Source organism: Rattus rattus, chromosome 4 (genome assembly GCF_011064425.1).
Source record: "Rattus rattus isolate New Zealand chromosome 4, Rrattus_CSIRO_v1, whole genome shotgun sequence".
Taxonomy (NCBI): Eukaryota; Metazoa; Chordata; class Mammalia; order Rodentia; family Muridae; genus Rattus; species Rattus rattus.
The window spans coordinates 82,589,344-82,602,544 of NC_046157.1; the positions used below are offsets into that span (position 1 = coordinate 82,589,344).

Consider the following 13,201-nt stretch of genomic DNA (forward strand, 5'->3'; position numbering starts at 1 on the left):
CACAGAACAGGACACAAGGAGTATGCATGGAGACTGGGGATATCTCGGGCTCACTTCAAGAACCCAAGGCTGTTGCCCACTGCAAGCAATGGCTAGCCATGTGCTACGTCTTCCCTCTGATCATTTCATTTTCTTTGAGGAAAGATGTCACTCTGTAGACCAGCCCAGCCTGAAACATCATCTGTAGCCCAGGCTGCCCTCAAACTCAAAGTGATCTTCCTGCATCAGCTTCCCGAGTGTTAGGATTATATGTGTGAACCACCATGTTCAGCTATTGGGTTTTGAAATGGCATCTCACTATGTTGCATAGGCAGGCCCCTAATGTGAAGTGATCTTCATGCTTCTGCCACCAAATGGCTAAGTCCACAAGAGTGGTCATGCCCAGATTAGTTTGTTCATCTGTTTGCCTGCCTGTTTGTCCATCTGTCTGTCTATCTGTCTATCACCTATCAATCTACCAACTATTTATGAATCTATTACCTATCACCTACCTATCTATCATTTATTATCTATTTATCATCTATGTCTAGGTATCTATCATCTATCTGTTATCTCGTGTGTATCTATCTTCTATCATCTATTATCTATCTGTATCTATCTATCTATCTATCTATCTATCTATCTATCTATCTATCTATCTATCTATCTATCTACCTACCTACCTACCTACCTACCTACCTACCTACCTACCTATGTATCAGAGACTGTAATCAGTAGTGAGGCTGGGATTCGTTCACACCCGATTTCCACCTCCACTTGCATCCCATAAACCAGCTCTGTCCCCTTCAAAGCACCATTGAACAAAAGTGCTGGCTACAAAGTGTTCCAGTCTCACAGCAGCCTCCTAATGAGAACTGCTCTTGCTAACTCTCACTGCCAACTCACCACAGCCTAGAGTCACCAGAGGAGAGACCCTCTAGCCAAGAACCACCTATATCAGATTGACCTGGAATCGTGTCTGTGGGGAATTATCTTGATCATTCATTGACGTAGGAGGGTCCAACCCACTGTGGGTGGCACCATTCCCTAGGCTGTTGTTCCAGGGTTGTATAAGAAAGCTACCTTGCTATGCCTGGTGTATGAGTGAGCCAGTGAGCGGTGTTCCAGCTTCAAGCTCCTGCTTGAATTCTTGCCTTGCTTTTCCTTAATGGTGGACTGTAACCTGTAAGCTGAAATAAACCTTCTTATCCCCTAAATTGCTTTCAGTCAGAGAGCTTTGTCAAGTGCTTACAATGACATCCAGGCCCAGGGTTACAAGCTCTCCATGCTTCACCCCAGTTCTGGAACAGCTCTGTTTGCTGTCCATAGGGGACAAGATGGCAAAGCTGACAAAAAATGCTGCAGCTGGGTCACACTTAGCTCTTTCTCCTGCCCCACAGCCATCTCACATCCAACCCAGGTGCTCCACAGCTGTCTTCCACCCAACCCAGGTGTTCCACAGCTGTTCTCCACCAAACCCAGGTGCTCCTCAGCTGTCCTCCACCCAACCCAGGTGCTCCTCAGCTGTCCTCCACCCAACCTAGGTGCTCCTCAGCTGTCCTCCACCCAACCCAGGTGCTCCTCAGCTGTCCTCCACAGAGGGACCAGTGGGAAACAGAAAGAGTCATACAGAAAGGATGGGATATTTGGGAAGAATCCACAGGGGAAAGGGGCAAATGTGAGGAGAGCAAGTGAGGGTCTAACAAAGAAGCACTGGGCACCTGAATTTGGGGTCCAGATGCCCTTGACAGGATGGGAACAAAGCAGGAAGGTTTGCTGGTGACCACTGAAGAATCGGGCCACCAAATATGCAGAACCCACTTCCTGTGTCATGAGAGATAACAGTGAGATCAAACAAATTTCACCAAGCCATCCCCGCTACTTAAAGCATCCAGACACAAACTGATATTCTTTGTGAATATCATCGTCCAACTTGGTCACTGGAGGTCTTGGGGACAGAGAAGGTGGGGAAGAGAGACTGGAGTGGGACATAATCCTCTCTAGTCCTCCCAGACTAGGCTGCCATAGTTGCCCCTCTGGGCCTTGGTTCACTCTTCTGTGAAGAGTTAGAAGTTTCCGCTCAAAAAAAAAAAAAAAAAAAAAAAAAAAAAAAAAAAAAAAAAAAAAAAGTATTCTTATGGTATGTGGGGACAAGAGAACAGCAGGTCCTCCGCTGGCCACGCCTCCCATCCAAGGACTAACCAGGCTTGCCCCTGCTTAGCTTCTGAGATGAGACAAGATCAGGTGCATTTCGGTGTCTCTACTCAATATTTCTAATTGAGACAATGAAGGGACACATGCCATTGACTCCAGTAGAGGCAGCAGGTATGTCCGTGAGTTCAAGGCTAGTCAACACAACACGACGAGACCCTGTCTCAAACAACAACTTCCCTGGGACACTCAGTGCCAGAGGCCTGGGTGCAATGATTTCAACAGAAGAAAGCCACCTTTCAAAACAAAACAAGATAAAGCGCCCCCACTGTGGTCTCTAACCTTGGTTGTTAAACTGACAGGGTTTAGAAAGACAAACCCCTGGGCTGTATATGAGGGATTACATAGACTATGCTAAATGATTGGGGGAACCTAGTCTAAACGTGCATGTTAAAGTGTAAACGTGGGCGGCATCCTCCTGTGGGCTGAAGTCCTTCCTGGCCATCAGCACTCAACCCTCTGCTTTCTGACTTTCGGTCATTGTACCCATTTGCTTTAAGCTCGTGGACTGTGTCTTCCACCATGATGGACTTTTCAAACCTCAGTGAACCCTTCCATCCTGTACCTGCTTTTGTGAGGTATTTTGTTATGAGCACAAGAAAAGTAATTGATAATACAAACCAATAAAAAAAAACCCCTGAAACCTTTAAACACACATATACAAAATCCCAAGAGTCGTCACAGACCAACCTCACCAATCAGGGAGATGAGAAATGATTCTAGATTTGAGAAAGAGTAATCCTGAAGTCTGAGAAAAGAAAGGGAACAGACACGAGAGAAAATCTGTATCAAAGCTATAAAAGGGTGTCTGATTTTAGGGGAAAATAGGGTCAAGGAAAAACATTAGAGAATGATAGTATGCAAGCTGGGAGTGGTGGCAGTCAGTGATTCTGTGTTTTTGAGAGGGGAAACATTGATTAATTTTAGACTTTAATATAGCTGTTAAAATATCCAGAGCAACCACTGAAAAGCGGCACCGAATAAACAGACTCTAATTGAGACAGAGAGTGGAACCGAGGTGGAAACCATTGCAGAGTACGGAACAGAAAAGTCACAACCATACCCCCAGGTCACAAGTGATCGCAATTCGTCAGTAAGCCATGCAATAATTTTTTTCCTAATGGTTTTTTTAAGAGTCAGCATGTCAACCAGTATCTCAGGCAAGCCTTGAACTCGGAACCCTCCGGACTCAGCTTCCTCAGTGGTAGGGTGATAGGACTGTGCTAACCTACTCAACAGGATAGACACGGACCAAAGAGTGGTGCTTCAAAATACAGTAAAGATGGCGTCATGGCGAGGAGGAGCAACTGGCCAACCCCGTGAGAAATTTTAACACGTTTTCCTCTCTCTTTTCGGGAGCTTGAAGAAGTGCCGGGATTGGCCTTGGAGCTTGATGGGTGTGAGACAAGAGAACGCTACTGGGCCACGTCCCGGCTCATATCTCTCCCAGTGTCTAACAGATTCACCACACAGAACCAGGAAAGGATACAGTTCAGATGATGTGGGCGTACGAAGGACCACCTCGCCTCGTGTGCTGGTGCACACCTTTCGTCCCAGCGCTCGGGAGGCAGAGGCCGAAGAATATTTAAGAGTTCAAGGCCAGCCTGGTCTATACGGTGAGTTCTAGGTTATATAGAGAGGCCCTGTGTCAAACCCAAGCAAGCAAACACGATCCAACCCAAAAGTCCACCTCACTGTATTCATCATGCAGACAAAACTAAATTCGGCAATTAAAGGATGAATATTATTCCACAGGCTTATAGAACATTTCAGAAAAGCCGAAGAGGTGAAATAGAAAGGATATTCCACAAGAATAGTTCGCTACACATGGCAAACTCTCTCAGAGAGTCTGCAACCCATCTACTTGTTTAAGAATAGAGTCAGCCGTGGCTAACCTAGGTGCAATGGTTTGTATATGCTCGGCTCAGGGAGTGGCACTATTAGGAGGTGTGGCCCTGTTGGCGTAGCTGTGTCACTGTGGGTGTGGGCTTTAAGACCCTCCTCACCCTAGCTGCCTGGAAGCCAGTATTCTGCTAGCAGCCTTCAGATGAAGATGTAGAACTCTAGTTCCTCCTGCACCATGCCTGCCTGGATGCTGCCATGCTCCTGCCTCAATGATAATGGACTGAACTTCTGAACCTGTAAGCCAGCCCCAACTAAACGTTGTCATTTATAAGACTTGTCTTGGTCATGGTGTTTGTCCACAGCAGTAAAACCCTAACTAAGATGCTAGGTCCGTCTGTCTTTCTCCCTACCCCTCTCTTTTTCACCTTCTCTTCCTCCTTACTCTTTTCGCTGAGATAGGTTCTCACTAGATATCTGTGACTGGCCTGGACACTACCTGTCTCTTCTCCCAGGAGCTAAAACCAAAGGCTGTACTGTATCACCATGTGGGCCACACCCAGTCTTTCTTATCTTGAATAGAGCGCAGGCAGCGTCTGTCTCGGTGAGTGAGGAACGAAAGACTCTTTAAGAATGGTACGAGTTGATGAAGCCAAGGAACATGGTAGACCCTGGAATTACTGAAGTCCTTTCCAATATAGAGAGGACAAAGGGATAAGCTGAGTGATGCCAGTGTCTAGGAATGACTTATGCACCCCCACACCCCCACTACCTCCAAATGCAGAGGCTGAGGGGAGCCTGGAAGGCGAGTGAGGGACCAACAGCAGAAATTACAAAGAAGCAGAATTGGTCCCAGTGTTAAGAAGGATTTTCCACCAAGTGTCTGTGACAGCCAATCCTCACCGTCAACTTGACGGGACTTAGGATTGCTATGGAAACAGACTTCTGGTTCTCTGAGGTTATCTGAGAGGCTTTAACTGAGGAATCATGGACCCATTCTGAACATGGGTGATAGGATCCCATGGGCTGGGGTCTCAGGATGAATCTTCAGAGGACCAAGAGCTGAACGCCTATGCTGAACCCCCTCTGCTTCCCGACTTTAGACACAGTATGCCCAGCAACATCTGCCTGCCAGGTCTCCGCCACCATGATGGGCCACTTGTAAAGCCAAAGGGACCCCTCCCTCCCTCTGGAATTCTCTGTCAAGCATTTTTGCCACAACAGGAAAGTAACTAATGTTCTCTCCAGCGCCATTTCTGATCTAAGGTTCCTTTGACCTCTGTGAGGGATACGGGTCTGTCTAGCATTTGCTGGGGATCCCAGAACACACAGGCAAAATCTTAGCAATTCCGTTTTATCCCAGAGACAGTTTGTGAAGGTTTATTTATTTTTACTTGAGGTGTACGAGCGCTTGCCTGCATGGTCGTTTGTGCATCGTGTTCATGCCACGCTGAAGGAGACCAAAGGAGGGGTCTGGATTTTCTGGAACTGGAGTAACAGACTGCTGGGGGCCACTGCGAGGTGCTCAAGACCTAACCTGAGCTCTTTGCGAGAATATCTGACGTTCTCAATGGCTGTCATCCTCCAGCCCCATGAGAGAGTCACTCATCCAAATCCCCTAATGGACCCCAGCCCTGGCCTGGCCATTCAGTTCCCCAAAATGAGTACAACTCTCCTTGTTAGGCCAACACACTTCCCGTGTGTGTGTGCGTGTGTGTGTGTGTGTGCGCGCGCACGGACATGAGAGCCCCTGTGTGGTAGCGGTGTGTGTACGTGGCATGTATATGGTCAGATGACAACCTTGGGTGTCATTTGTCAGATGTCTTTCACCGGGCTGGAATTTCCCCTAGTATGCCAAACCAGTACCAGAATAAGCCCCAGGAATCTGCTGTCTCCAAGCTCCAACTTTCCATTGCTGGGACTCTGGGAGTATACCACTGTACCTGGCCTTTAACTCAGGTATTCCAACAAATGTGTTACCAAGCCTCTCTCCAGTCCCAACACGAGTGTTTTTGTTGGTTAGTTTGCTTTTCAGCCAGGTTTTTACTGTGTGTAGTCTTGGCCAGCCTGGAACTTACTATGTAGACCAGGCTAGCTTTGAACTCATAAAGACCTACCTGCCTCTCAGGAGCTGGGCCTGGCTGGGCATGAGTTTTTTAAGTGCCCAGCGCCTCCTGTTCTTCCAGCACATCCATGAGGACCCAAAACAGCACATGCAATTTGTTTAAGTGAAGCATCTTCTTTGAAGTGGCTTCCTCGAAGTAAGCAAGCAAGCAAGCTCACCTTGACCTTGGTAGCGGGCTGTGTCGGGGTCCTGGCTCTGGGGGCTCCTCCTGCAGCTGGTCAGTCATGCTGCTCACATGCTGCTGGCCAGGTGGGAAGAAGAGACCTGGGTCTGAGGGAACAAGAGACGGGAGGTCACTCTTTCATCACTTACGCCTAGATCACTGTCACCTGGTGGAGCTCACTGCCCCAAAGCACAAAGAGTTCCTGAAACTTTGTTTGCCTCCCTTATGCACTGGGGGAGTCAGTGGGCAGGTGCATGCTCGACAGACCTTCCCCTGCTGTCCAATGTGTCCCGAAGGACCCCAAGGAAGAGGCTGCTAAGGTGACTTAGACGAGGGCCCCCAAAATAGAGAGAGATTTAAAAGGGAGATGTGGTACTCAGCACAGTACTTCTCCAACTGCCAGTACTGTGACATAGTACTTCTCCAACTGAATATGCAACGATAGGTACTATGACATAGTATTTCTCCAACTGTCTGTACAACTAAAGGCACTGTGACATAGTATTTCTCCAACTGGATATGCAACGATAGGTACTATGACATAGTATTTCTCCAACTGTCTATGTCTAGCTATAGATACTGTGACACAGTACTTCTCCAACTGTCTGTACAACTAAAGGTACTGTGACATAGTACTTCTCCAACTGTATATGCAACTACAGGTACTGTGACACAGTCCTCCAACTGCCTGTGCCTAGCTACAGGCACTGTGACACAGTACTTCTCCAATTGTATATGCAAGTATAGGTACTGTGACATAGTACTTCTCCAACCGCATGCCTAGTTACAGGTACTGAGACACAGTACTTCTCCAATTGTCTGTACAGTTACAGGTACTGTGATACATAACTTCTGAAAGCCATTTGTAACAAAGGTCTGGTTTCTTTTGCATCTTAATTTCTAAGCAATTGACAGATGCTGTTTGGATGTCTAAGGCAAATTAACTGCTAGAGAAATCGAAAGATACCCGAGTTGAAGCTTTTTTAGCTGCTTCTTGTCCAGTGGATGTGATGGTTCCTAGGTGTCTACTCTCAGTTTCAAGGCTTCCTTCATGGTCTGAGAAAGGGACACTGTACTGGTGCAGTCCCATTCCTGGAGCACCACTGGGGAGCATGTCTGCATGGACTCTTATGCCCCGGGGTTTCGCCTTCCTAGGGTCTTGGTTCAGAGGAGTTGGAGGGGTTAGAAATAAAACGTGGCTTCAGAGTCACCCCCTGGACTACTGAAAGTTAGTTCGAAGGGTCTCTCTCCAGAAAGAGGAACCAAAACATGAACTTTGGCAAAGTGGCTCTCTCTGTGTGGAGAGCGGTCCCGTCACTCACGTGCCACAGTCTGCCTGGGACTCCCAGGGCCACCTTCCCCTTTCCAATCTGGGCTCAAGATGCCTCTCTGAACGAGAGCAAAGAGACCTTAATTAACGCGAATGGAAAATATCTCTACGAGGGCCACAGTGTTCACTCCATGGAATGCTATAAAAATTGCACCTCCCGCACCTGTATATGTGAGTGAGTGTGGAGGTGCAAGGCTCGAGCTGGGAGTCTGCCGTGACTCCTCCCCACTTTACTGACTGGACGGGGTTCACGGTTGAACTCAGAGCTCGCCATTATGGCTGTGGCATGGACCCCATCCCTGTACTGGAATTACAAGTACACCCTGTAATTGCCATGCCCTCCCAGCGTGTTTTTTTTTTTTTTTTTTTTTTTTGAGTTTTGGGGTTTTAATTGACCGCCTTCTCACCCATATGAACTGTCAAGAGAAAGTGCTCAGAGCTCCATTTGCTTCAGAAGCAGCTGGCCCTGAAGGAGAAAATTTCGTCTTGCAAAAGCTTTCTTTCTTTCTAATGCAAACACACAATCCCCTATTCCCCGCTTTTAACGTGGAGTTGGCTGCTCATGAAATTCTATCGAGAGGGCTGGACGTAAACATTCCTGTGACAACGGAAGTTTCCTGAAGCAGCGCCTGTGCTGTTCCAGAGACGGTACCCCATTAGCCCTGAACAGCGGCGGAGAGAGGATTCTGGGGGAGAGGTGTTTGTGTACAGAAAGTGACTAAAGCCATAGGCAACAGAGCAGAGGACCTCATGGGAGCCAAGTGATGACAGGGGTGGGATAGAAGGGAAAGACTGAGCTCTGGGGAGCTGGGAGTCTTCGCAGCCCTTGCCCTAAGATGAGCTCGTCACAGAGAGGCATAAATGGCCAGTTACAGGCAGGGGAGACTTGATTTAATGCCTGCAGCTCAAGCAAGAGGCTTTTACTTTGATTCCTCGGAACCCATGAGAAAGGAAGGCAGAGTCTGTGCTCAGTGCTGGGTCAGCCATCTAGCAGTGTCTGTCACCTTCCAATTCAGCAAGAGGTCATGTCTCAAAAATAATGTTAAAGAGTGATGGAAGAAAGACACTGGAAGAAAGACACTGACATTGGCACACGCGTGTACACACACACACACACACACACACACACACACACACACAACAAAATCTTACACACTCCTGGACTGCGGCAGAGGTCACTAGGAAACTAAGGCCTGGTGATTTGCCCAAGTTTACAAAACTGAATGGCTAAGTCCTGGCATGGCGCACCCAGCCCTTCCTCTGCCCACTGCCAGCACTCCTCCTGGGTCAGAAACCGGACTGAACTGCTCCCCATGTGACTGTCAAAGAATCTCTGGAAGGAAGCGTGTCTCTCCAAGGACTCATGGCCAACAGCAGGCTGCCAACAAGCCAGGTCCCCTGTCCTCTCCATACTTGTCCTCTGCCTGAGCCTCCGTGTCCCTCCTGTACAACAAAGGTGACAAATGTTGTTTCTCCACCACATGGCTGTTAGAATCAGGGAGGAATGAAGAGTGAAGTTAAAAATGTTTTCTTTTCCTATTTGCACTGATTGGTATGTTTGTGTGTGCTGAGTGTGTGTCTCTGTGTGTGTGTATGTGTGTGTCTCCGTGTTTGTCTGTGTATCTGTCTCTGTGTATGTGTGTCTGTATAGGATGGCACTTTTGTGAAGGTGAGAAGACATCTTTTTGGAGTTGGCTCTCTCCTACTGGGAGGGTCCTGGGTTGTCAGGCCCGGAGGCTATCTTTTGCGCTGTCTTGCTTGCCCCAAGATTGAGGCTTAAGGGAACCACAGTGTTATACAGAAATGAACCCTTATGAATGGGCTCCTGGAAGCCCAAGTCAGAAAGGCTGCTCCCTTCAGCCAGATGGCAGCTGAAATGGAAGGAGCAGGCAGGGTTGGGGGTCTGCCTCGGAAGGGAGGGACACGGGACTCCCAGACAGGAAGCTGGACCAAATGAAGTGTGAGGAATTCTCTCCTTGCCACCCACAGTAAGCTAGAAAATTGGCCCAGATGGGAAAAGGAGATAGAAGGATGGACTGGGGGAGGAAGAAAAAAAGAGAAAGAATGGAAAGAGAGGAGGGGGAAGAGGAGGAGAAGGAGGAGGAGAAAGAAGAGGATGAAAAGGAGGAGGAAGAAGAAGAAAAGAGAAAGGGGAGGAGGAAGAGGAGGAGGAAGAGGAGGAAGAAGAGGAGGAGGAAGAAGAGGAGAAGGAGGAGGAAGAGGAGAAGGAGGAAGACGAAGGCAGCATTAGCCATGGGCAGGGCTCTGAGAATAAGTAGAAGGGGAAAGGGATCGGCTAAGCACCGAGTCAAAGCTGTCAGTCCTTTGGGCCGAAGGTGCAATGTGGCTGACCTTTCATGTTCAAGCCGCCATGACTTTCCATGCCACGATGCCCGCATCCCTGAACTGGAGTCCCACAGAATGTTTCTTCCTGCCTTTGTTGAGATGCTACTCCATACCAAGACAGCAGCCATTCTGTTAGATGAGTACTCTCTGTGGAGATGGTGGAAGGATACTGTCCTTCCTTCCTTCCTTCCTTCCTTCCTTCCTTCCTTCCTTCCTTCCTTCCTTCCTTCCTTCCTTCCTTCCTTCATCTGCTCACCTCCAAACGCTAACACATGGCCAACCTTGAGTATACCACATTAAGAAAATAAATCGAATGCAAGAAACACTCAGAACACTAAGTTGAGAGAAACAGAAGGCAGCTCGGTGTGGCCCAGGGCTGGGGGCAGGATGAGAGTGACTGTTTTACCTGGTATGGAGTTTCCTTTGGGAAGGATGGCAGTGCCTAGCCTGTACTGAGGTAAGGGCGTACAACGTGCAGACATACTGAACACGAGACAGGGTTTCGTGTAGCCCAGGCCCCTGACTCACAGCAAAGTAGAAGCCTGAACTTCTGATTTTTTCTCTCCGTGTCCGCTGGATGCTGGAAGTCCAAGCGGGTTCCATCATACCTGGTTTATGTGGTTGGTGCTGGGATGAAACCCAGGGCCTTACACATGCTAGGTAAGGGCTCTACCCACTGAGCCACGTTCCTCAACTCCCGGCTTGTACTCTTAATATGGCCAGCAGTTAGTTCGATGTTACATAAAGTTCAGGAAACTGCATGACGCATCTCAGCTCACTGTGAGTCTGACTGGTTAGCTCTGGGGGGCCCGGGGGGTCTCTAGGCTTCTTAAAGCGCTGAGCTGGTCTTCAGGCGTAGCCTAGGAGCTGTCAGTGATTGCTTTTCTTTAGAATGGCTGCCACTGGTTAGGAGCTGACGGGATGGCAGGCGCTGGGTGTGATGCTTTCAAAGAGCCCAACTCAGAATCCCTGAAGGGCAGGACGACCCCTGCTCTGTTTTGCAGTTGAGGAGCCTCAGTTTCAGAGAGGCCACATTAACAACACCTACGAGTGACTCTACAGGCATAATCGCCAGTGCCTGCCACCGTGTGGTTTAAGAGGCTCTTCCAGGTGGCAGAGGTGGCATTTCTGGGGTGCCTTGGCTCCACGTCCCTAATCTGAAGTGCTTCAAAATCTGGATCACCACAGGGGGAAAGGTCTATAGCGTCAGCCAGCACGGCAGCTCACACCCGTGTTCCCAGCATTGGGAAGGCTGAGGCAGGAGGCTCCCCGTGAGTTTATGACCATTCCGGCTACAGAGTGAGCTCTTCTTTGGAAAAACAAAAAACGAAACAAAACAAACGAGGAAGGGAGGGAGTGCTGCACTGTAACTTCGCTCCATGAACATAACCTTTAAAACCGCTTGGAATTATGGGTCAATGAGGTGGCTCAGCAGGAGCCGGCCACACAAGCTTGGTGGGTTAGCACAATTGCCAGAGGCCATGATAGAAGAGAAAACCGGTTCCCTAGAGCTGTACTCTGACCTCGATGGTGGCATGCATGCACACAGACACACTCGCATGATAGTCATCGACGAAATAAAACCGTGACCTTTAACTCGTATGTGTAACAGACATAGAAAACAAATGAGTATTTTTGCATACGCTCAGGTCCTCAGGAAATACAGGCAGATATATTTCAAAATCTGGAGTCAGAAGCACTTTAGGCTCCAGACACTTCCGATGAGGACTCCTCAGCTCAGATGTGAACGAGCTCCTCACATGAAGGACTCGGAACGTCTTACTCAAAGCCAGGTCCTCAGACGGGAGTTTCAGGGTTCCCAGGGGCTCAGTGCTCACCCCGGGGCTGGAGTCAGACTCTGCTGTCTCCACACGATTCCTGGCTGCGCTGGGTTGTGAGGACTAATGGCTATCCCTGGGATCACAATTAAATTAATTACTTCAATTAAAATAAAATCACTAAAACAGGAGCCGGAGAGACGGCTCAGTGGCTAGGAGTGTGTACCGCTCTTGAAGAGGACCCGAGTTAGGTTCCCAATATCCATGGTGGACGTTCATAACCACCGGAGCTCCCTGTCCCAGGGGATCGCAGGGCCCCCGGCACCTGCCTTCACATGCACATGCCTACACACACGTGTATAATTAAAAATAACACACAGGGTTGGGGATTTAGCTCAGTGGTAGAGCGCTTGCCTAGCAAGCGCAAGGCCCTGGGTTCAGTCCCCAGCTCCGAAAAAAACAAAAAAACAAAAAAACAAACAAACAAAAAAAACCCCACACAGTCTGCCTGCAGCCATGGTTAAGGAAAGGGGGATGTTCCAGATTATAACCTGAAGAAGGAGCAGGAAACCTCCAAGGACAAATGTTCTGCCATCAGTGGAAACTATGGGTACTGGAATCAGATGGCTGACGCCTGGTTGCCATGGGGAGAGACCGTGGAGGAAGCGCTCAGAGTGCCAGGCCCCGACTGGTTACAAAGCAGGTCCTGGGACTGTGGAATGAATCCAAACAGTAGAAGTAGGAGCCCAAGGTGGGGAGAAGAATTTTCAGAGCCCCTTCCGGGACCAGAAGTTAAGGTGCTAACACAGTGACATAGTGGACAATTCAAGCCTGTAACAAGGAGAAGCCGGAATTACAAAAAAACAAAAACAAAAACAAAACAAAAACAAAAAACCTGTTATGATTTTTTTTTCTTCCTTTTGAGAAGATGCAGAGATTCATTTCCCATAGCATCTTTTTTTTTTTTTTTTTTTTTTTTTTGGAGCTGGGGACCAACCCAGGGCCTTGCGCTTGCTAGGCAAGCGCTCTACCACTGAGCTAAATCCCCAACCCCTTCCCATAGCATCTTTGCTGAATAAAATGTACAGAACAGAGAATTTTACAGTGTGACTTTGAGATGTGGAAAACTAGCCTTGCTCTATGAATCCTAGATAGAGAATTCTTTGATTTTTTTTTTTTTGAGGAAAAAAAACCTATAATATTAAAAAAAAAAACTGAAGAAAATCTCAGTTTGGTAGTTGTATCTGCCATTGAAGACACCCCACAGCCGTAGGAATGGCAGAGGTAAAGCCCGGAGACCTTTCTGACGTCTATGGATAGGGTTGGAGTGATGCTAAGCACTGGAAATGCCCGGACCAACCCCACAACAGCAAACTAACTTACTTAAAATGTCAGCAGAGCCATGTGTCAGACACTCATCCAGGATG

General features: G+C 48.2%; 1 long non-coding RNA gene across 1 annotated transcript in view; it reads right to left on the reverse strand.

Annotated features, from left to right (window-relative positions):
* Positions 1-13,201, reverse strand: part of LOC116899090 — a 178,094-nt gene that overhangs the window by 23,792 nt on the left and 141,101 nt on the right. The window contains exon 4 of the long non-coding RNA XR_004387688.1: positions 6,316-6,427. This is a non-coding gene — a long non-coding RNA (uncharacterized LOC116899090). The remainder of the gene's footprint in view (positions 1-6,315; positions 6,428-13,201) is intronic.